Here is a 22,782-nt window from a genome sequence, read left to right as displayed (position 1 = left end):
TGATCCATCTGGCCCTGGTGACAAGAGGTTCCTTTCAATTCTGCCCCGCCGGCTCGGAGCGGGGAAGTGGAGTGCCCGGTGGCTCAGTGCTGATATCCGCAGCGACACACACGAAATGCCAGAGCGACTCAGTGGGACAGGCAGCACTGATGGAGGGAAGTGGACAGTTTGAAATGCTGTATTGAGACCCTCCATCAGGACGGGCAAGAAAGAGGGGAGAGAGCAGATATAAAATTGTGGGGGAGAAGGGGTGGAGCAAAGGCTGGTGGGTGGATGGATGGATCCAGATGAGGGGGGAGGCTGGGAATGATGCATGAAGCTGGGACAAGTGGAAGTGAGAAAGGAATATTGGATTAACAGTGTCCATTACAATGGACACTTTCTTGTCCACAACAAACACAAACAACAAACAAAAAGCCAAAACGAAACCTGCCGATTCTGCGGATCTGGCATAAATGCAGAAAGTACGTGAAACACTCACCAGGTTGGGCAGCATCTGTATAGAGAGTAACATGTGGTAAACACAGGTGAATGGGACTAGCTCAGATTGACATCTCAGTTAGAATGGAAGAGGAGGGCCAAAGAGCCTGTTTCCACAAGTTTATGATTCTTTAACATGTAAGGTCAGACCTCCATTTCTGTTGAGAACTCTCCCCCTCCTTGACTTTCTATCTACATCCACTCTCCTTCGCTCCTTCCAAATTCTCCTACCCTACTTGATTATGGCTGATTCATTATGTCTCTCAAGCCCATTCTCCTACCTTCTCCCTGTAACCATAAGACCATAAGATATAGGAGCAGAATTAAGCCATTTAGACCATCGAGTCTGCTCCGCCATTTATACATGGCTTATCCAATTTTCCTCTCAGCCCCAATCTCCTGCCTTCTCCCCATATCCCTTCATGCCTGACCAATCAAGAATCTATCAGCCTGTGCATTAAATATACACAAAGACTTGGCCTCCACAGCAAAGAATTCCACAGATTCGTCACTCTCTGGCTAAGGAACTTCCTCCTCATCTCCGTTCTAAAAGGACACCCTTCTGTCAGAGGTTGTGTCCTCTGGTCTGAGAGTCCCCCACCATAGGAAACATCCTCTCGACATCCACTCTATCGAGGCCTTTCACCATTCGATAGGTTTCAATGAGGTCTCCCCTCATTCTTCTGAATTCTAGTGAATACAGACCCAGAGCCATCAAATGCTCTTCAAATGACAGCATTTTTGTGAACCTCCTTTGAGTCCTCTCTAGTTTCAGCACACCTTTTCTAAGATAAGGGGCCCAAAACTTCTCACAATACTCCAGGTGAAGCCTCACCAGTGCCTTATAAAGTGTCAACGTTACATCCTTGCTTTTATATTCTAGTCCTCTTGAAGTGAATGCTAACATTGCATTTCCCTTCCTCACCACAGACTCAAACTACAATCTTTGAAACCCTCGCTAATCAAGAACCTTATCAACCCGTACCCAATGACTCGGCCTCCATAGCCGTCTGTGGTAATGAATTCCACAGATTCACCTCTATCTAGGCCCTTCAATTTTGCCTTCTTCTGGACAGTGTCTTTACGTGACGGGTGACCCCAGCCATTATCAATACTCTTCAGAGATTGTCTGCCCTGGAATCAATGGTTGTAAAACCAGGACTAGTGATCCATCACCTGCTCCCATGGCTTCGCAAGACCCTGATGGGTGGGGTTGTGGTGGGGGGGGGGGTGAAGGGAAAGAGCGTGCTACCTCTTGCTCAAGGATCACCTGCAGACTAGAGGAGGGAAGAAGCGCTTTACACCTTCTTTGGTAGAGACGTACAGTACTGTACAAAATTCTTAGGCACATATATGTATTTAGATGCTTAAGGTGTTTGCACAGTACTGTATTTGTCAACGTGGAGCAGAGAACAAGTGTGTAAATCTGGTGGGAGCATCAAGGATGTTGGGAGTGGTGAAGGTGGAGCATTGTGTGAGGGGTGTGGGACAGGTGGCACAGAAGGAGTGCTGGGGTGGGGGTTGGCACGGGTAAAAATACAACCAGCCCTGAGACACCAGGCAAGGTCATTTGATTCCAAACAATTTGGTTTTTTATCATTACAGAATGTCTCTCTGGTGCTTCCTAACCCCTCCTACCTCCCTTCCCCTTTTTCCAACCATGATTCCCCTCTCCGACCGCGACAGAGACCCATATCAGAATCAGGTTTATGATCACTCACATACGTTGTGAGTGAAATTTGTTCTTTTAGCGGCAGCAGTACAGTGCAATGCATAAAATTACTACAGTACCGTGCAAAAGTCTCAGGCACCCTGGCTATATATATGTGCCTTAGACTTTTTCACAGTACTGTATCTCCACCCTTCCTCCCTCCTCACACATTAACCCTTTCATTCGCAGGATTATTCTGTAGTTGCTCTGTCCTGCAGCCAACACAATGGGCAATTGGTGTTCCGTCCCATCATTATCAGCCCTCAAAAGGGATCTCCAGTCCCTACACTCCCCCTGGAAACTGCTCACAGCAACAAACTCCAAACCGAAAGTTATAGATGGCATTGAAAAAGAAAAATCATTTCAATTTTCTTTAGGTACCGTTGTTCGTTTATTTACAAACTACTGGAGAGAGGAAGGGAAATTGTTTAACCAGGTGGAGCGGTCGGATAGGGGGTTTAGGTGATTAAACCTCCATGAAAACCTTGAACCAGAACTGCAGTGTCACTTGTAATTAGCAAGGTTGTCATTACCCCCAGCTAAATGCCCAGATTGTCTGCCGTTCTCCAGGCATACAGTGTTATCTGGCTTAACTGGTATTGTCACTCTTATTAAAAGCACAAGAGGTTCTGCAGATGCTGGAAATCCAGAGCAACACACACAAAATGCTGAAGGAACCCAGTAGGTCAGGCAAAATCTATGAAGAGGAATAAGCAGTCAACGTTTTGAGTCGAGATGGCTTCATCAGAACTGCCTGACCTGCTGAGTTCCTCAGGCATTTTGTGTGTGTTGTCACTCTGATTCCTATTCCCTCTATGTAACTCATTTAGAGCCACGCATCTCTCTCCGAAACCTTGCAGGTTGAGTTCTAGAATGATATAACGTACAAGGAGCTCTTCAACCTATGGGGTGGTCCATTGAAGGGTTGATACAATTATCTCATTCCCCCCACTTTTTACCCAATATCCCTTTACCTTCTCTCATCTTCCATTCTCTTTAATGTTCCCCTCTCACTCCTTCTTTCTTCTCACCTGTCCATCACGTCCATCTGGTTCTCCTCGCCTTTCCAGTTCTCTCATGGTCCACTCTTCTCTCCAATCAGATTCCATTGTCTTTGGCTTTTTACTGTACTTTTTCAACCTATCATCTTCCAGCTTCTTACTTCATCACTCCTCCCCCTCTCCTGGTCTCACCAACCAATTGCTAGTTGTGCTCCTTACCCTCTGGGCACCTTCTTATTCTGGCTTCTTCCCCCTTCCTTTCCAGTCTTGATGAAGGGTCTTTATTCCCCTCCACAGATGCTGCTGTGTTACATATGTGTTGCTCTGGATTTCAGGCATCTGCAGAATCTCTTGTGTTTATGAAACACTACAAGATTCTGATCAATAAAGGAGGTGAGAATGAGAAAATGCCAGAAAAATGAGAAAAATAGGAGGTATGGAGAATCAGAAGGGTAGGGAGGGTGGGAAGGGAGGTGAAGAAGGGATTAAAAATGTGGGATTTTCTAATCACAAAGAAGAGAAAATCTGCAAATGCTGGAAATCCAAGCAACAGACACAAAATGCTGGAGGAACTCAGCAGGCCAGGCAGCATCTACGGAAAAGATCACAGTCGACATTTTGGACTGAGACCTTTGATAGGACTGGCAAAAAGATCAGCCACGATTGAAAGTAAAGCTCACTTGATGGGCCAAATGGCCTAATTCTGCAGCTAATTAAAAGTAGGAAGTTGTGCACAGTTGCCTAGATGACAGAAGGAAGTAGGTGGTGTTCGTGTCCTCCTAAGTTTTGTTTTCTCTTTTGTTTAAGTCCACTGTTTACCCTTTAGCAATCCATAAAGCTCTGTGTTTTGTCTTTCTCTTCACACCTCCTTTTCTTTTCCTTTGCCCTCTCTCATCCTCACAGAGAATTCTCACGATGACCCCAATATCCCATGTTTTATATTACAAGGAAAGATTTCACTAACTTTCAAAAATGTTTTGTTGCTGCATCTGAAGTGTGCAAGTCTGGCCACTCTTTTACAAGAAGGATGTGGAGGCTTTGGAGAGGATGCCGAAGAGGGTTACCAGGATGCTACCTGGATTAGAGGGCAGGTTGGCTCTTGGCCTGAAAATCTACCTTGTTATGATCTTGCACCCATTTACCTGCACCATACTCTTTGGATAGCTTTTACACTTTATTCTACATTGTTATTGTTTTACCTTTTTCCAGCTCAGTGCACTGTGTGATGGTGTGATCTGTATGAACACTATGCAAGACAGGCTTTTCAATGTATCTGCATACATGTGACAAGAAAAGCCATTACCAATCCAAACTTGGGTTATTTCCTATGGAGTGTCAGGGACTGAACGAAGACCCGATTGTAATCTGAAAAATTATGAGAGGCATAGTGAGAACAGACAGACAGAATCCTTTTCCCCGGCGTGGAAATTTCAAATTGTAATGGACCTGCATTTAAGGTGAGAGGGGAAAAGTTTAAAGAGTATGTGTGGGGAACTTTTTTTACACAGAGTACCTGGAATATGTTGTCAGGGATGGTGGTGAGAGCAGATATGATATTCAGGTTTTTCATGAATTCTATTATACTTCCTTATTTTTCTTTAAATGCCAGCAAGAAAATGAATTTCACGGTAGCATATACGTACTTTGTTAATTTTGACTTGAGCTTTGACTTTGATAATGTTATTTCAGAGGTCTAGATAGACAAATGTAGGGATTGGAGGCACATGGATCACATGCAGGCAGAAGAGCTTTAGTTTAGGTCAGCATCAAGTTTGTGTGCCAAATGACCTATTCCTGAGTTGCACTGTTCTACGTTTTGCATAAATGAGGGCTGTAGTCCCTTGCCTGGCTGGCAGTGTGGAGATACGTCTCCACCAAAGGAGGTGGAAGGTGCCCAGGATCAGGATCATGTGAAGCCACAGGAGCAGGTGGTGGATGGTCGTACAAGCAGCTGGTGCATATCGCAAGTCCTGTTTATGCGACCACTGACGCCTGGCAGACCATCTCTGAAGAGTATTGATAATGGTTGGGGTCCCAAGTCTTGTAAAGGAACTGCCCAGGAGAAGGCAATGGCAAACCGCTTCTGAAGAAAAATTTGCTTCAATGGTCATGGAAGACCATGATCACCCATGTCATACGACACAGCACATAATGAAAGAACGAGGCCCTTGAATGTGAAAGAATCAGGAATGATACTATTTCAAGTTGACATAATGGGCCAAATGGTGAGAAACTGATGGGAAATCTGGGACAGAAGGATCATTAGGAGGGAAAAGATGTAATATGGAAGGAAGCAAGCAAACAATATCAAGGTGAAGAAAAAACTTTTTCAAGTATATAAAAAATAAAAGAGAGATGAGAATGGATATAGGACCACTAGAAAATGAAGCCAGAGAAAAAATAACGGGGTCAAGGAGATGGCAGATGAACGAAATGAATATTTTGCATCAGTCTTCACTGTGGAAGACACTAGCAGTGTGCCAGGCATTGAAGAGTGTGAGGGAAGAGAAGTGAGTGCAGTTACAAGGGAGAATATGCTCAAGAAGCTGAAAGACCCAAGTCACCCAGACCAGAAGAACTTCACTCTAGGGTTCTGAAAGAGGTAGTGCTAGAGATTGTGGAGGCATTAGTAATAATCTTCCAAGCATCATTGGACTCTGGCATGGTTCTGGAGAACTAGAAAACTGCAAATGTTACTTCACTCTTTAAAAAAAGAGGAAGGCAGCAGAAAGGAAATTATAGACTGGTTAGCCTGACCTCAGTGGTTGGGAAGACGTTAGGGTCAATTGTTAAGGATGATGTTATGGAGTATTGTACTTGGTGACATAGGACAAGATAGGACAAAGTCAGCATGGTTTCCTTAAGGGAAAGTCTTGCCTGACGAACCTGTTGGAATTCTTTGAGGAGATTACTAGTAGGATAAATAAAGGGGATGCAGTGGATGTTGTATATTTGGACTTTCAGAAGGCCTTTGACAAGTGTCACACATGAGGCTGCTTACCAAGTTAAGAGCCCGTGGTATTACAGGAAAGTTACTAACATGGTTAGAGCATTGGATGATTGGCAGGAGGCAGTGAATGGGAATAAAAGGATCTTTTTCTGGTTGGCTGCCAGTGACTAGTGGTGTTTTGCAGGAGTCAGTGCTGGGGCCACTTCTTTTTAAGCTGTATATTAATGGTTCCGATGATGGAATAGATAGCTTTGTCACTAAGTTTGTAGGTGATACAAAGATTGGTGGAGGGGTAGGTAGTGTTGAGGAAACAGGTAGGATGCAGAAGGACTTAGACAGATTAGGAGAATGAGCAAGAAAGTGGCAAATGAAATACAATGTTGAAAAATGCATGGTCATGCACTTTGGTAGTTGAAATAAATGTACAGAATATTTTCTAAACGGGGAGAAAATCCAAAAATCTGAGATACAAGGGGACTTGGGAGACCTTGTGCAGGACACCCTGAAGGTTAACTTGCAGGTAGAGTCAGTGGTGAGGAAGGCAAATGCAATGTTAGCATTCATTTCAAGAGGTCTAGAATACAAGAGTAGAGATGTGATACTGAGGCTTCATAAGGCACTGGTGAGGCCTCACCTTGAGTGTTGTGAACAGTTTTGGGCTCCTCATTTAAGAAAAGATGTGCTGGAATTGGAGAGGGTTCAAAGGAGGCTCACAAAGCTAATTCCAGAAAAGCGTTATCATATGAGGATCGTTTGATGGTTCTGGGTCTGTACTCACTGGAATTTAGAAGGATGAGGGGTGGAGGGGGGGGGAATCTCATTGTAACTTTTCAAATATTGAAAGGTCTAGACAGAGTGGATGTGGAAAGGATGTTTCTCATGGTGGGAGAGTCTAGGACAAAAGAGTATAGCCTCAGGATGAAAGAGTGTCCATTTAAAACAGAGATGCGGAGAATTTCTTTAGCCAGAGAGTGGTGAATTTGTGGAATTTTTTACCTCAGGCAGCAGTGGAGGCCAGGTCATTAGGTGTATTTAAGGTGGAGATTGATAGGTTCTTGATTGGCCACAACATCAAATGTCACGGGGAGAAGGCCGGGGAGTGGGGCTGAGGAGATTAAAAAAAGAAGGGCCACGATTGAATGGCGAAGCAGACTCGATAGGCCAAATGGCCTAATTCTGCTCCAATGTCTTATGCTCTGTTGCCTAGAGGGATTGCCTGAACATTGGAGCTGGTCCCTTCTAGATTAGAGTTACACACAGAGGCTCATGGAAGTTTAGAAGATGTCCATTAAGGCGATATCTCAAGAAGGTAACTTCAATCCTGAAGGCCCTGTACCATCCAGAACATGCCCTCTTCTCATTATACCACCATGGAGGAAGTACGGCGGCCTGAGGACGGACACACACTTAGTGTTCAGAAGCAGCTTCTTCCCCTCTACTATCAGATTTCTGAATTTATGAACACTGTGTCGTTTTTCCCTTTCTTTTGCACTGTTTATTTATTTTGCAGCTTACAGAAAAGTTTAGACTTGCACTGCACTGCTCCGAAAAACAAACTTCACATCAAATGAATGAGTGATAATAAGTCTGATTCTGCCTAGAATATTTTGATTCAAAAGTGTCTTTCTCTCACAACATGGCTGTCAAATTGCTAGCTATTGCAAATTTTGGTATCACTGGGAACGTGTAAAACAAACTCTGGCTGGAGCCAAACCACAGAAACTAGTTGACATACCAATCCCTCCTTGCCCCACACTTGCTGATTGCTGTATGAATGCCATGTGTTCCAATGTAAAACAATAGGGTGTTTTGTATGTTTCATTAAGTATAGAACTCACATACAATGCGTGCTACATAAAAGAGGCACACAGTGAATGCTCCCTGAAACCAATTGTGCAGGATAACAAGACATGCCTTCAATGCTAGCTTTCATCCTTTGCTCTTTCTTAGGGCCAAGAAATTAGATCACTGGGCATTGTTGTACACAATTGAAAATAAACAGACTGAAAAGTGGTGGCGATCATTTCCAGGTCTTGAACATTCTGGAAAATTAATTGGGGACTTGTCAGTGTCAGTTGTGTGTGAAATGAGGACATTTGGTGGAGAAAGCTAATTCTGGAACATTCTTGGGGAACTTAGTTCACCCGAATTTCAGAGTCAGGTCTAATATCACCGGTTTATGGTGTGAAATTTGGAAACTGCAGCAGCAGTACAATGCAATACACAATAATAGAGAAAAATGAATTATATTAAGTATATATACAGTATTAAATAGTTAAATTAAGAAGTAGTGCAAAAGTTAAAAAAAATTGAAAAGTAGTGATGTAGTGTTCATGGGTTCAATGCCCTTTCAGAAATCGAATGGCAGAGGGGAAGAGGCTGTTCCTGAATTGTTGAGAGTGTGCCTTCAGGCTTCTGTACCTCTTTCCTTTCATCAGGAAGGAAGTGCAGAAGCTTGAAGGTACACACTCAATGATTCAACTTCAGCAACTTCAAGTTGTTGACCAGAACCCTTAACTCTGTTTCTCCTCAGAATCTGATTTATCATCACTGACATGCTGTATGCCGTGAAATTTGTTGTTTTGTGGCAACATTACATAAAATACACTATAAATTTTGGGTGGTGGGATGGAGATATGTCCCTACCAATTGAGGTGTAAGGTGCTCCTTCCCTCCGCTAGCCTGAAGGTGACCTTTCAGCAAGGTGTAGCACCTGCTTGGCCCCCTCCCCTAACCTGGATCAGGGTCATGTGAAACCATGGAAGTAGGTGGTGGATAATCATTTGGGCAGCAGGTGCAGATCACAAATCATGGTTATGCGACCACTGATGCAAGGCAGACGATCTCTCACTTTTATCGATAATGGCTGGGGTCATCCGTCTTGTAAAGACACTGCCCAGAAGAAGGCAATGGCAAACCACTTCTGTAGAAAAAATTGGCCGAGAACAATCACGGTCATTGAAAGACCATGATTGCCCATGTCATATGACGCAGCACATTATGATCATGATTACTATTAGTTATAATAAAAATATATACATAAAAATTAATAAATAATGCAACAAGTGAGCAAAATAATAATGCAGTGTTCACTGACCATTCAGAACTCTGATGGTGGAAGGGAAGAAGTTGCTCCAGAAATGCTAAGTATGTGTCTTCAGCCTCCTGTGCCTCCTCTCTGGTGGTAGTAATGAGGAGAGGGCATGTCCTGGGTGATGAGAGTTCTTCATGATGGATGCCACCTCCTTGAGGCATCACCTTTTGAAGATGTCCTCGGCACTGGGGAGACTAGTGCCCATGATGGAGTTGGCTGAGTTTCTGCAGATTTTTCTGATCCCGTGCATTAGTGCCTCTGTACCAGACAGTGATGAACCAGTCAGAATACTCTCCACGGTACATCTGTAGAAGTTTGCTAGAGTCTTTGTTGACTTGTCAAATTTCCTCAAATTCCCAATGAAGTAGAGCTATGTCCATTTTCCTTCTCAGCCCCAATCTCCTGCCTTCTCCCCGTACCTTTTCATGCCCTGACTAATCATGAATCTATCAACCTCTGCCTTAAATATACCCAATAACTTGACCTCCACAGCTGCCTGTGGCAATGAATTCCACAGATTCACCACTCTGGCTAAAAAAATTCCTCCTCATCTCTGACCTAACTCCTCTATTCTGAGACTGTGTCCTCTGGTCTTAGACTCTCCCACCATCCTCTCCACATCCACTCCATCAAGGCCTTTCACTATTCGATAGCTTTCAATGAGATCGCCCCTCATTCTTCTGAATTCCAGTGAGTAAAGGCCCAGAGACATCAAACACTCCTCATATGACAAGCTGTGCAATCCCAGAATCATTTTCATGAAATGAAGTTGAAGAGCCATAAAGGAAAAATTAGCTTTATTTGTCACGTGTACATCAAAACATACTGTGAAATTTATTGTTTGTGTTGTGTATGTAATATTTCAGTGGTATTTAAGATGGTTGATGATGATGACAGTGACTCAGGCCTGAGAGACCAGCGTCGGGCATTTTCATACCTTACAAGGCGCGGAACGAAAGACTGTGTGGCGCGCCGCTCCTCACACAGACATTTTGCAGTATTTTTCTTTTAATTTTTCAAGGTCGAGTTGCAAGCTCAACACTCAACCCGGCACGGATTGAAAACGTTCTCGGGAACGGCCCGACTGGATTCCAACCCAGGAACCTCCGTTCCAGAGTCCGGCGCTGATGTTGGACTCCGACATCAGTGTGAATATTACAGGTGAAGTAATATTGTAAATACATTATTTGATTAAGCATTCCTGTTTTGAAGGGACAAGACTGCTGCCATTAGTGGAACACTCTGTAGATTGAAAATGGACCCCTGTGGTTGATGATCAGTAATGATGGGAAACTCTCTCCCAAACAAATACTGGTTGAAACATTTTACACTCCAAACCAGCCTCAAAGCCTCTCTGTCAATTTTTCTCTACAGCGGTAAGGGAGCATGATGCAAAGGCTATGGGACATTCACTTCCATCGCTCAGAACGTGTGACATGACTGTGCCTATACCATCACAGGCAAGCTTCACTGGATGATGCAGATCATACTGTGTGAGTACAGTGACATCACTGTTTCCTTTAGCTTTTGGAAAGCCAGCTCACACTGCTCTGTCCATTCCCGTTTCTTCCCGATCTGCAGTAATGAGTTCAAGGAGTGGAGCACAGTGGCCAGGTTTTGCATCCCAACCGGGGTCCAGGGACCCCTCACCTAATCGCTTTTCTTGTGATTGGATTTATGTTCTGGAGCTCACAAGATATAACAGTTGGCGTCAAATCAAATCAGTGAGGATTGAGGCGGGCAGCCCGTAAGTATCAGCACACTTCCAGTGCCAACACAGCATGCCCACAACTTGAGAACCCTAACCCTAACTCATAAGCCTTTGGAATGTGGGAGGAAACCGACGCACCTGGGGGAAATGCACGTGGTCACAGGAAGGAGGTACAAACTCTTTACCAACGGCAATGGGAATTGAACCCCCACTGGTGATTGCTAACAGTGACCCTAACTATGATGAATTAGGAGTTCATAATCATGAAAGAGATTAATTCGAGAGTCTTGTTACAGCAGGATAGAAGCAGCCCTTGAGCCTGGTGATATATGTCACAAAGCTTTTGTATCTTCTGCTCACTGGAAGGGAGAAGAGAGAAAGCCCGTGGTGGGAGGAATCCTTGATCCTTGTGGCTGATTTTACGAGGCAGCAGGAAGTGTAGCTAGAGTCAATGGAGGTGGACAGGTTTTCATCATAAAGTGCTTGGAGAATAAAGATTAAGTCTGCCATGGACGGTCCCAGGCCTGGCTGTGAAAGCAGGAGGGTTGGACAACCTCATCCCATAAAATCTCAGAGTTACCGAAACACCAACCAGAGACTCTGAGACTCTCTCCCCTTCATCTTTTCATTTCTCTCCTCTCCACCCTGGCAACTCCTGCATAGGTTTTCACAGAACTGGGAAATAACACGACAGGTTAATTTTGAGAATGCAGTCAGCTCCATCATGGGCACCCCAGCATCCAGGACACCTTCAAGGAGCAATATCTCAGAAAGGCAGCATTCATTATTCAGGACCCTCATCACCCAGGTCATGCCCTCTTCTCATTACCACCATCAGAAAGGAGGTACAGGAGCCTGAAGACACTCGCTGAATGATTCAGGAACAGCTTCTTCCCCTCTGTCATCTGATTTCTGAATGGACATTGAACCCATGAACACTACCTCACTACTTTTTATTCTCTTTTTGCACTATCTATTTAATTTATCATTTTTAATATACGTACTTACTGTAGTTTACAGGTTTTTTATTATTTTGTATTGCAATGTACTGCTGCCGCATAACAATAAATTTCATGATATCTGCCAGAGATATTAAACCTGATTCTGATTCTGATATTGTGCAGAACAACATGGAAACGTCCCACCAATAATCCGTGGATGCACGCTGGGGCTCTGAAGGGGAACTTGGGCTGAGTACTGGGCTGTCAGTGCCTGAGGACATACTCCAGCAAGAGTCACTGGTGTTGGATATCATTAGCAAGTGTATTATTGCTGTGTCTTTCACTTAACAATGCACATTGCAACTGTTAAGTGTTCCACTCATCTTTGTCTGAACATGGTTGTAAACCTCCCCAGCTGACACCAGCGGTGATGCTATTTATTTATTTAGAGATTTCTGGCCTGTCGAGCCGCGCCACCCAGCAGTCCCTGATTTAACCCTAACCTAATCACAATGGCCAATTACCCTACCCGGTAACATCTTTGAACTGTGGGAGGAAACCGGAGCACCCGAGGAAATCTCATGCACTGCACAGGGAAGACGGACAAACTCCTTACAGATCAGCACCAGAGTTGAACTCTGAACTCCGGAACGCCCCGACCTGGAATAGCATCACGCTAACCACGATGTGACCATGGTGCCTGATCTGCCGTCCCTTTGTTGATTTACTTCGTCATAATGGAAAGAACTACCTGTATCCCAAGGGAAAAGACATCATGGACACTAAAGAAAGCAAGGAGATATTGTGCAAAGACAGAGGTCCTGACATTACTTACGTTGCTCACACTTTCTTGCGGCACAAGAGGAGGCCATTTTGCTCATTAGTCTCTGCTGTTCCTGCTATCCCATTCTCGCACTTATTTCCCATTAATCTGTTCCCTCTCACCTTGCTCACCACAGAGAATCAAGAACCAGGGTCAGCGGTTTAGGGTGAGAGGGGAGAAGCTGAGCATTGAGACCTGTGAGCAGAATCGAAAGTCTGGATTTTGAGGCCTGTTGGATGTGAGTTCATTGGGGTGGTCAAAGCCCAGTGTCTGCAGGCCCGAGTCCAGGTTGGTGTCCGCTGGAGAGGCAGACTGGAGGCCTGTTCTGGGGTTAAAGGACTGTTTTTGTACGTTGGTGAGAGGGAGGAACGGAATTTGTTTTGTTGTTTGTTTGTTGCTCGTTATGTTCCCTTGAGGGGCAGGGGGTGGCACGGGTGCAGACACACCCAACCCTGAGACATGAGGCAAGGTCATTTGATTCCAAACAACTGGTTTATTGATCATTACAGAATGTCTCTCTGGTGCCTCCTGCTCTCTCCCCTCTTCCTTCCCCGTTTCCCAACTATAATTCCCCTCTCCCTGCCCCCTTCCCACTCTCAGTCCACAATAGAGACCCAAATCAGAATCAGGTTTATCATCACTCGCATATGTCATGAAATTTGTTTTTTCTGCGGCAGCAATACAGTGCAATACATTAAATTACTACAGTACTGTGCGAAATTCTTAGGCACCCTAGATATATATATGTGCCTGAAGCTTTTGCACAGTACTGCAATGGAGGGACCTACTGAGATGAAAGATTAGGATTATCTTCATTTGCAACGTGTACCTCAAAACAAGCAGTGAAATGTGCCGTTTGCGTCAGTCTGGGGATGTGCTGAGGGCAGCCTGCAAGTCTCGCCAGGGTTCGGGCGCCAACATAACGGTCACAGCTCACTAACCCTAACCTGTACATCTTTGGAATGTGGGAAGAAACCGGAGCACCAGAGGAAACCCATACAGTCGCAAGTTCCTTACAGGCAGTCGTGGTAATTGAACCCTTATTGTTGGCGCTGTAAAGTATTGCGCTAGCCACTACGCTGTCACGTCGTCCTTGATATAAACTGATAATACGCTGTTTATAACACAGAAAGTGCTGGTGCCTGGACAATACTGTCAAGGGCGGTGGTTCAAAGTTCAAAGTAAATTTATTATCCAAGTGCATATATGTCACCAGATACAGCCCTGAGATTCATTTTCTTGCAGGATATCACGGTTAATACAAGAAACACAATAGAATCAATGAAAGACCCTACCCAACAGGACAAACAACCAATGTGCAAAAGACAACAAACTGCTCAAATACAAAAGAAAAAATAATAATAACAAATAAATAATCAATATACTTTGAGAGCATGAGAAGAAGAGTCCTTGAATGTGAGTCCATAGGTTGTGGGAATAGTTCAGTAATGGTGGAGGCAAATATGTTCAGGAGGCTGTTAGATAGAGACATGAAGGTGCAGAGAATGAAGGGATATGGACATTGTGCAGGCAGATATTAGTTTAGTTCAGGGTTTGATTATTGGTTTAATTAGGTCAGTACAAATTGTAGGCTGAAGTGCCTGCTCCTGTGTGGCAACGCTCTACTGCTCTGGAAAGGAGGATAATATTATACAGACAGTGGTTAGGGTATGGTTAGGGGGAGCAGGAGCAGAGCCAGTTGTACGTTGAAAATGGAACTGGATAAATATCCAGAAGAAAATACAGGTCCTTCCCAGACTCCATCATCAAGGACTCCCACTATCCAGGCTATGCTCTCTTCTCACTACTACCATTGAGCAGAGGCCTTAGGTCCCACACTACCAGGTTCAGGAACAGTTATGACCCATCAACCATCAGGTCCCACAACACCAGGTTCAGGAACAGTTATTACCCCTCGACCATCAGGTCCCACACCACCAGGTTCAGGAACAATTATTACCCCTCAACCATCAGGTCCCACACTACCAGGTTCAGGAACAGTTATTACCCCTCAACCATCAGGTCCCACACTACCAGGTTCAGGAACAGTTATTACCCCTCAACCATCAGGTCCCACACCACCAGGTTCAGGAACAGTTATTACCCCTCAACCATCAGGTCCCACACTACCAGGTTCAGGAACAGTTATTACCCCTCAACCATCAGGTCCCACACTACCAGGTTCAGGAACAGTTATTACCCTTCAACCATCAGACTCCTAAACCAGCATGGATAACTTCACTCACTCCGAACCAGCGTGGATAACTTCACTCACTCCGAAACCAGCGTGGATAACTTCACTCACTCCAAAACCAGCATGGATAACTTCACTCACTCCTGAACCAGCGTGGATAACTTCACTCACTCCTGAACCAGCGTGGATAACTTCACTCACTCCGAACCGGCATGATAACTTCACTCACTCCTGAACCAGCGTGGATAACTTCACTCACTCCGAACCGGCATGGATAACTTCACTCACTCCTGAACCAGCGTGGATAACTTCACTCACTCCGAAACCAGCCTGGATAACATCACTCACTCCGAAACCAGCATGGATAACTTCACTCACTCCGAACCGGCATGGATAACTTCACTCACTCCTGAACCAGCGTGGATAACTTCACTCACTCCTGAGCCAGCGTGGATAACTTCACTCACTCCGAATCCAGCGTGGATAACTTCACTCACTCTGAATCCAGCGTGGATAACTTCACTCACTCCTAAACCAGCATGGATAACTTCACTCACTCCGAACCGGCATGGATAACTTCACTCACTCCTGAACCAGCGTGGATAACTTCACTCACTCCTGAACCAGCGTGGATAACTTCACTCACTCCGAATCCAGCGTGGATAACTTCACTCACTCTGAATCCAGCGTGGATAACTTCACTCACTCCTGAACCAGCGTGGATAACTTCACTCACTCCTGAACCAGCCTGGGTAACTTCACTCACTCCAAAACCAGCGTGGATAACTTCACTCACTCCAAAACCAGCGTGGATAACTTCACTCACTCCTGAACCAGCGTGGATAACTTCAATCACTCCAAAACCAGCGTGGATAACTTCACTCACTCCGAAACCAGCATGGATAACTTCACTCACTCCAAAACCAGCGTGGATAACTTCACTCACTCCTGAACCAGCCTGGGTAACTTCACTCACTCCAAAACCAGCGTGGATAACTTCACTCACTCCTGAACCAGCGTGGATAACTTCACTCACTCCTGAACCAGCGTGGGTAACTTCACTCACTCCGAATCCAGCGTGGATAACTTCACTCACTCCTGAACCAGCACGGATAACTTCACTCACTCCTGAACCAGCGTGGATAACTTCACTCACTCCTGAACCAGCATGGGTAACTTCACTCACTCCGAATCCAGCATGGATAACTTCACTCACTCCAAAACCAGCGTGGATAACTTCACTCACTCCTGAACCAGCATGGATAACTTCACTCACTCCAAAACCAGCGTGGATAACTTCACTCACTCCTGAACCAGCGTGGATAACTTCACTCACTCCTGAACCAGCACGGATAACTTCACTCACTCCTGAACCAGCGTGGATAACTTCACTCACTCCTAAACCAGCGTGGATAACTTCACTCACTCCTGAACCAGCCTGGGTAACTTCACTCACTCCTGAACCAGCGTGGATAACTTCACTCACTCCTAAACCAGCGTGGATAACTTCACTCACTCCTGAACCAGCGTGGATAACTTCACTCACTCCTGAACCAGCACGGATAACTTCACTCACTCCTGAACCAGCGTGGATAACTTCACTCACTCCGAAACCAGTGTGGATAACTTCACTCACTCCTAAACCAGCGTGGATAACTTCACTCACTCCTGAACCAGCGTGGATAACTTCACTCACTCCTGAACCAGCGTGGATAACTTCACTCACTCCTGAACCAGCCTGGGTAACTTCACTCACTCCAAAACCAGCGTGGATAACTTCACTCACTCCTGAACCAGCGTGGATAACTTCACTCACTCCAAAACCAGCGTGGATAACTTCACTCACTCCAAAACCAGCGTGGATAACTTCACTCACTCCTGAACCAGCGTGGATAACTCCACTCACTCCAAAACCAGCGTGGATAACTTCACTCACTCCAAAACCAGCGTGGATAACTTCACTCACTCCGAAACCAGCCTGGATAACTTCACTCACTCCAAAACCAGCGTGGATAACTTCACTCACTCATGAACCAGCGTGGATAACTTCACTCACTCCAAAACCAGCGTGGATAACTTCACTCACTCCGAATCCAGCGTGGATAACTTCACTCACTCCTGAACCAGCGTGGATAACTTCACTCACTCCTGAACCAGCCTGGGTAACTTCACTCACTCCAAAACCAGCGTGGATAACTTCACTCACTCCTGAACCAGCGTGGATAACATCACTCACTCCAAAACCAGCGTGGATAACTTCACTCACTCCAAAATCAGCATGGATAACTTCACTCACTCCTGAACCAGCGTGGATAACTTCACTCACTCCAAAACCAGCGTGGATAACTTCACTCACTCCAAAACCAGCCTGGATAACTTCACTCACTCCGAAACCAGCCTGGATAACTTCACTCACTCCAAAACCAGCGTGGATAACTTCACTCACTCATGAACCAGCGTGGATAACTTCACTCACTCCGAATCCAGCGTGGATAACTTCACTCACTCCGAATCCAGCGTGGATAACTTCACTCACTCCGAAACCAGCCTGGATAACTTCACTCTCTCCGAAACCAGCCTGGATAACTTCACTCACTCCAAAACCAGCATGGATAACTTCACTCACTCCTGAACCAGCGTGGATAACTTCACTCACTCCTGAACCAGCGTGGATAACTTCACTCACTCCGAACCGGCATGATAACTTCACTCACTCCTGAACCAGCGTGGATAACTTCACTCACTCCGAACCGGCATGGATAACTTCACTCACTCCTGAACCAGCGTGGATAACTTCACTCACTCCGAAACCAGCCTGGATAACTTCACTCACTCCGAAACCAGCATGGATAACTTCACTCACTCCGAACCGGCATGGATAACTTCACTCACTCCTGAACCAGCGTGGATAACTTCACTCACTCCTGAACCAGCGTGGATAACTTCACTCACTCCGAATCCAGCGTGGATAACTTCACTCACTCTGAATCCAGCGTGGATAACTTCACTCACTCCTGAACCAGCGTGGATAACTTCACTCACTCCTGAACCAGCGTGGATAACTTCACTCACTCCTAAACCAGCATGGATAACTTCACTCACTCCGAACCGGCATGGATAACTTCACTCACTCCTGAACCAGCGTGGATAACTTCACTCACTCCTGAACCAGCGTGGATAACTTCACTCACTCCGAATCCAGCGTGGATAACTTCACTCACTCTGAATCCAGCGTGGATAACTTCACTCACTCCTGAACCAGCGTGGATAACTTCACTCACTCCTGAACCAGCCTGGGTAACTTCACTCACTCCAAAACCAGCGTGGATAACTTCACTCACTCCAAAACCAGCGTGGATAACTTCACTCACTCCTGAACCAGCGTGGATAACTTCACTCACTCCAAAACCAGCGTGGATAACTTCACTCACTCCAAAACCAGCGTGGATAACTTCACTCACTCCGAAACCAGCCTGGATAACTTCACTCACTCCAAAACCAGCGTGGATAACTTCACTCACTCCTGAACCAGCATGGATAACTTCACTCACTCCAAAACCAGCGTGGATAACTTCACTCACTCCTGAACCAGCCTGGGTAACTTCACTCACTCCAAAACCAGCGTGGATAACTTCACTCACTCCTGAACCAGCCTGGGTAACTTCACTCACTCCGAAACCAGCGTGGATAACTTCACTCACTCCTGAACCAGCGTGGATAACTTCACTCACTCCTGAACCAGCGTGGGTAACTTCACTCACTCCGAATCCAGCGTGGATAACTTCACTCACTCCTGAACCAGCACGGATAACTTCACTCACTCCTGAACCAGCGTGGATAACTTCACTCACTCCTGAACCAGCATGGGTAACTTCACTCACTCCGAATCCAGCATGGATAACTTCACTCACTCCAAAACCAGCGTGGATAACTTCACTCACTCCTGAACCAGCATGGATAACTTCACTCACTCCAAAACCAGCGTGGATAACTTCACTCACTCCTGAACCAGCGTGGATAACTTCACTCACTCCTGAACCAGCACGGATAACTTCACTCACTCCTGAACCAGCGTGGATAACTTCACTCACTCCTGAACCAGCCTGGGTAACTTCACTCACTCCTGAACCAGCGTGGATAACTTCACTCACTCCGAAACCAGCGTGGATAACTTCACTCACTCCTAAACCAGCGTGGATAACTTCACTCACTCCTGAACCAGCGTGGATAACTTCACTCACTCCTGAACCAGCACGGATAACTTCACTCACTCCTGAACCAGCGTGGATAACTTCACTCACTCCTAAACCAGTGTGGATAACTTCACTCACTCCTAAACCAGCGTGGATAACTTCACTCACTCCTGAACCAGCGTGGATAACTTCACTCACTCCTGAACCAGCGTGGATAACTTCACTCACTCCTGAACCAGCCTGGGTAACTTCACTCACTCCAAAACCAGCGTGGATAACTTCACTCACTCCTGAACCAGCGTGGATAACTTCACTCACTCCAAAACCAGCGTGGATAACTTCACTCACTCCAAAACCAGCGTGGATAACTTCACTCACTCCGAAACCAGCCTGGATAACTTCACTCACTCCAAAACCAGCGTGGATAACTTCACTCACTCCTGAACCAGCGTGGATAACTTCACTCACTCCAAAACCAGCGTGGATAACTTCACTCACTCCGAATCCAGCGTGGATAACTTCACTCACTCCGAAACCAGCCTGGATAACTTCACTCTCTCCGAAACCAGCCTGGATAACTTCACTCACTCCGAACCGGCATGGATAACTTCACTCACTCCTGAACCAGCATCGATAACTTCACTCACTCCTAAACCAGCGTGGATAACTTCACTCACTCCTGAACCAGCATGGGTAACTTCACTCACTCCGAATCCAGCATGGATAACTTCACTCACTCCAAAACCAGCATGGATAACTTCACTCACTCCTGAACCAGCATGGATAACTTCACTCACTCCAAAACCAGCGTGGATAACTTCACTCACTCCTGAACCAGCGTGGATAACTTCACTCACTCCTGAACCAGCACGGATAACTTCACTCACTCCTGAACCAGCGTGGATAACTTCACTCACTCCTAAACCAGCGTGGATAACTTCACTCACTCCTGAACCAGCCTGGGTAACTTCACTCACTCCTGAACCAGCGTGGATAACTTCACTCACTCCGAAACCAGCGTGGATAACTTCACTCACTCCTAAACCAGCGTGGATAACTTCACTCACTCCTGAACCAGCGTGGATAAGTTCACTCACTCCTGAACCAGCACGGATAACTTCACTCACTCCTGAACCAGCGTGGATAACTTCACTCACTCCTGAACCAGCACGGATAACTTCACTCACTCCTGAACCAGCGTGGATAACTTCACTCACTCCTAAACCAGCGTGGATAACTTCACTCACTCCTGAACCAGCCTGGGTAACTTCACTCACTCCTGAACCAGCGTGGATAACTTCACTCACTCCGAAACCAGCGTGGATAACTTCACTCACTCCTAAACCAGCGTGGATAACTTCACTCACTCCTGAACCAGCGTGGATAACTTCACTCACTCCTGAACCAGCACGGATAACTTCACTCACTCCTGAACCAGCGTGGATAACTTCACTCACTCCTAAACCAGTGTGGATAACTTCACTCACTCCTAAACCAGCGTGGATAACTTCACTCACTCCTGAACCAGCGTGGATAACTTCACTCACTCCTGAACCAGCCTGGGTAACTTCACTCCCTCCAAAACCAGGGTGGATAACTTCACTCACTCCTGAACCAGCGTGGATAACTTCACTCACTCCAAAACCAGCGTGGATAACTTCACTCACTCCAAAATCAGCGTGGATAACTTCACTCACTCCTGAACCAGCGTGGATAACTTCACTCACTCCAAAACCAGCGTGGATAACTTCACTCACTCCGAAACCAGCCTGGATAACTTCACTCACTCCAAAACCAGCGTGGATAACTTCACTCACTCCTGAACCAGCGTGGATAACTTCACTCACTCCAAAACCAGCGTGGATAACTTCACTCACTCCGAATCCAGCGTGGATAACTTCACTCACTCCGAAACCAGCCTGGATAACTTCACTCTCTCCGAAACCAGCCTGGATAACTTCACTCACTCCGAACCGGCATGGATAACTTCACTCACTCCTGAACCAGCGTCGATAACTTCACTCACTCCTGAACCAGCGTGGATAACTTCACTCACTCCAAAACCAGCGTGGATAACTTCACTCACTCCGAAACCAGCGTGGATAACTTCACTCACTCCTGAACTAGCGTGGATAACTTCACTCACCTCAACACCGAACTGATTCCACAACCTACGGACTCATTTTCAAGGATTCGACAACTCATGCTCTCAGTGCGATTTGTTTATTTTTTGATTTATTATTTGCACAATTTGCCTTTTTTACATTGGTTGTCAGTCTTTAATTATGCATAATTTTTAAAATAAATTTCTTTAATTACCTGTAAATATCTGCAAGAAAAGAATAATCTCAAATTAGTACATGGTGACTGACATATACGTACTTTGATAATAAGTTTACTTTGACTCTATAAACACTCGAATAATGGATACCTCATACATACGATCGAATGCTTGCTCAGGATACTCTTCCCTAGTGTAGCACTTGGATTGCTCTTAGAGCCACTGCAGATAGAACTGGCAAAATGGCCTCCTTCCGTGTGGTGATCTGAGAACTTCAGCCTACCAGTGACCTGATTCTGGTCTCCCACGCCTCCTGTGTTTTTCTGACAGGGGTGTGCCTTTCTTGACATTCCACTAACCAGCTGCTCTGGCAGTTTGGCTTGCCCACTGGGATCGCTGATCACTACTCTTTCATCTCCTTCTGGCCCGTAAGCACTTCCCTTCTTCTCCCCTACCCTCCTCGTTAACCATTCCCACCTTTCAGCGGTTTACTTTCTACAAATAATGAACTGGACATCAAAAGATGCGAGAAAACAGACCCATACATATCCGTAAGTAAAATGCTGAGGGCCGCGTGAGAAGGAAGGGTTGGATTGAGCTTAGAGTAGGTTAAAAGGTTGGCACAATATGATGGGCTGAAGGGCCTGTACTGTGCTGTACGGCTCTTCAATTTTGTTGGAGGAGAAGAATGCGAGGTTACTGGATCTTAGTTGCTCAATATTAGAGTCAGAACCAGGGTTATTATCAATATTACATGTCATGACATTTGTTGTTTAACAGCAGCAGTACAGTGCAACACATAACAAACCCTTCCTATTCCTGAGACCCTCCCAAATGGACAGTGTCTGGCCCCTCCGTTATGTCTCCCCTGAGTGCAGCTGTGATATTCTTAGCCACTCACTCTGGCCAACTTTGTATGCCTCCAATACTGATTACACCTGTGGAGGTCAAATCATCGAAGATATTTACAGGTAGATAGATAGATAGATAGATAGATACTTTATTAATCCCAAAAGGAAATTACAGTGTCACAGTAGCATTCCAAGTGCACAGATATACAAATATTGGAAGAGAAATAAGAAAGAATAAAATAAGTTACCTCTAACAGTCTAATAGGAGGGGGTCATCACTTCCCCAGCTATAGGTTGACTCATTATAGAGCCTAATGGCTGAGGGTGAGAATGACCTCATATAGCACTCTTTGGAGCAGTGCAGTTGTCTTAGTCTATTACTGAAAGCGCTTCTTTGTTCAGCTAAGGTGGCATGCAGAGGGTGAGAAACATTCTCCAGGTAATCAAAGGTACTTGATTAGTAAGGGTGTCAAATGTTATGGGAAGAAAACAGGAGAATGGGGTTTTGGGAAGGAAAATAAATCAGCCATGATTGAATGGCAGAGCTGATGG

The sequence above is a fragment of the Hemitrygon akajei genome, chromosome 30 (genome assembly GCF_048418815.1).
Source record: "Hemitrygon akajei chromosome 30, sHemAka1.3, whole genome shotgun sequence".
NCBI classification, from domain to species: Eukaryota; Metazoa; Chordata; class Chondrichthyes; order Myliobatiformes; family Dasyatidae; genus Hemitrygon; species Hemitrygon akajei.
Note: the sequence above shows the minus strand (reverse complement) of the source record.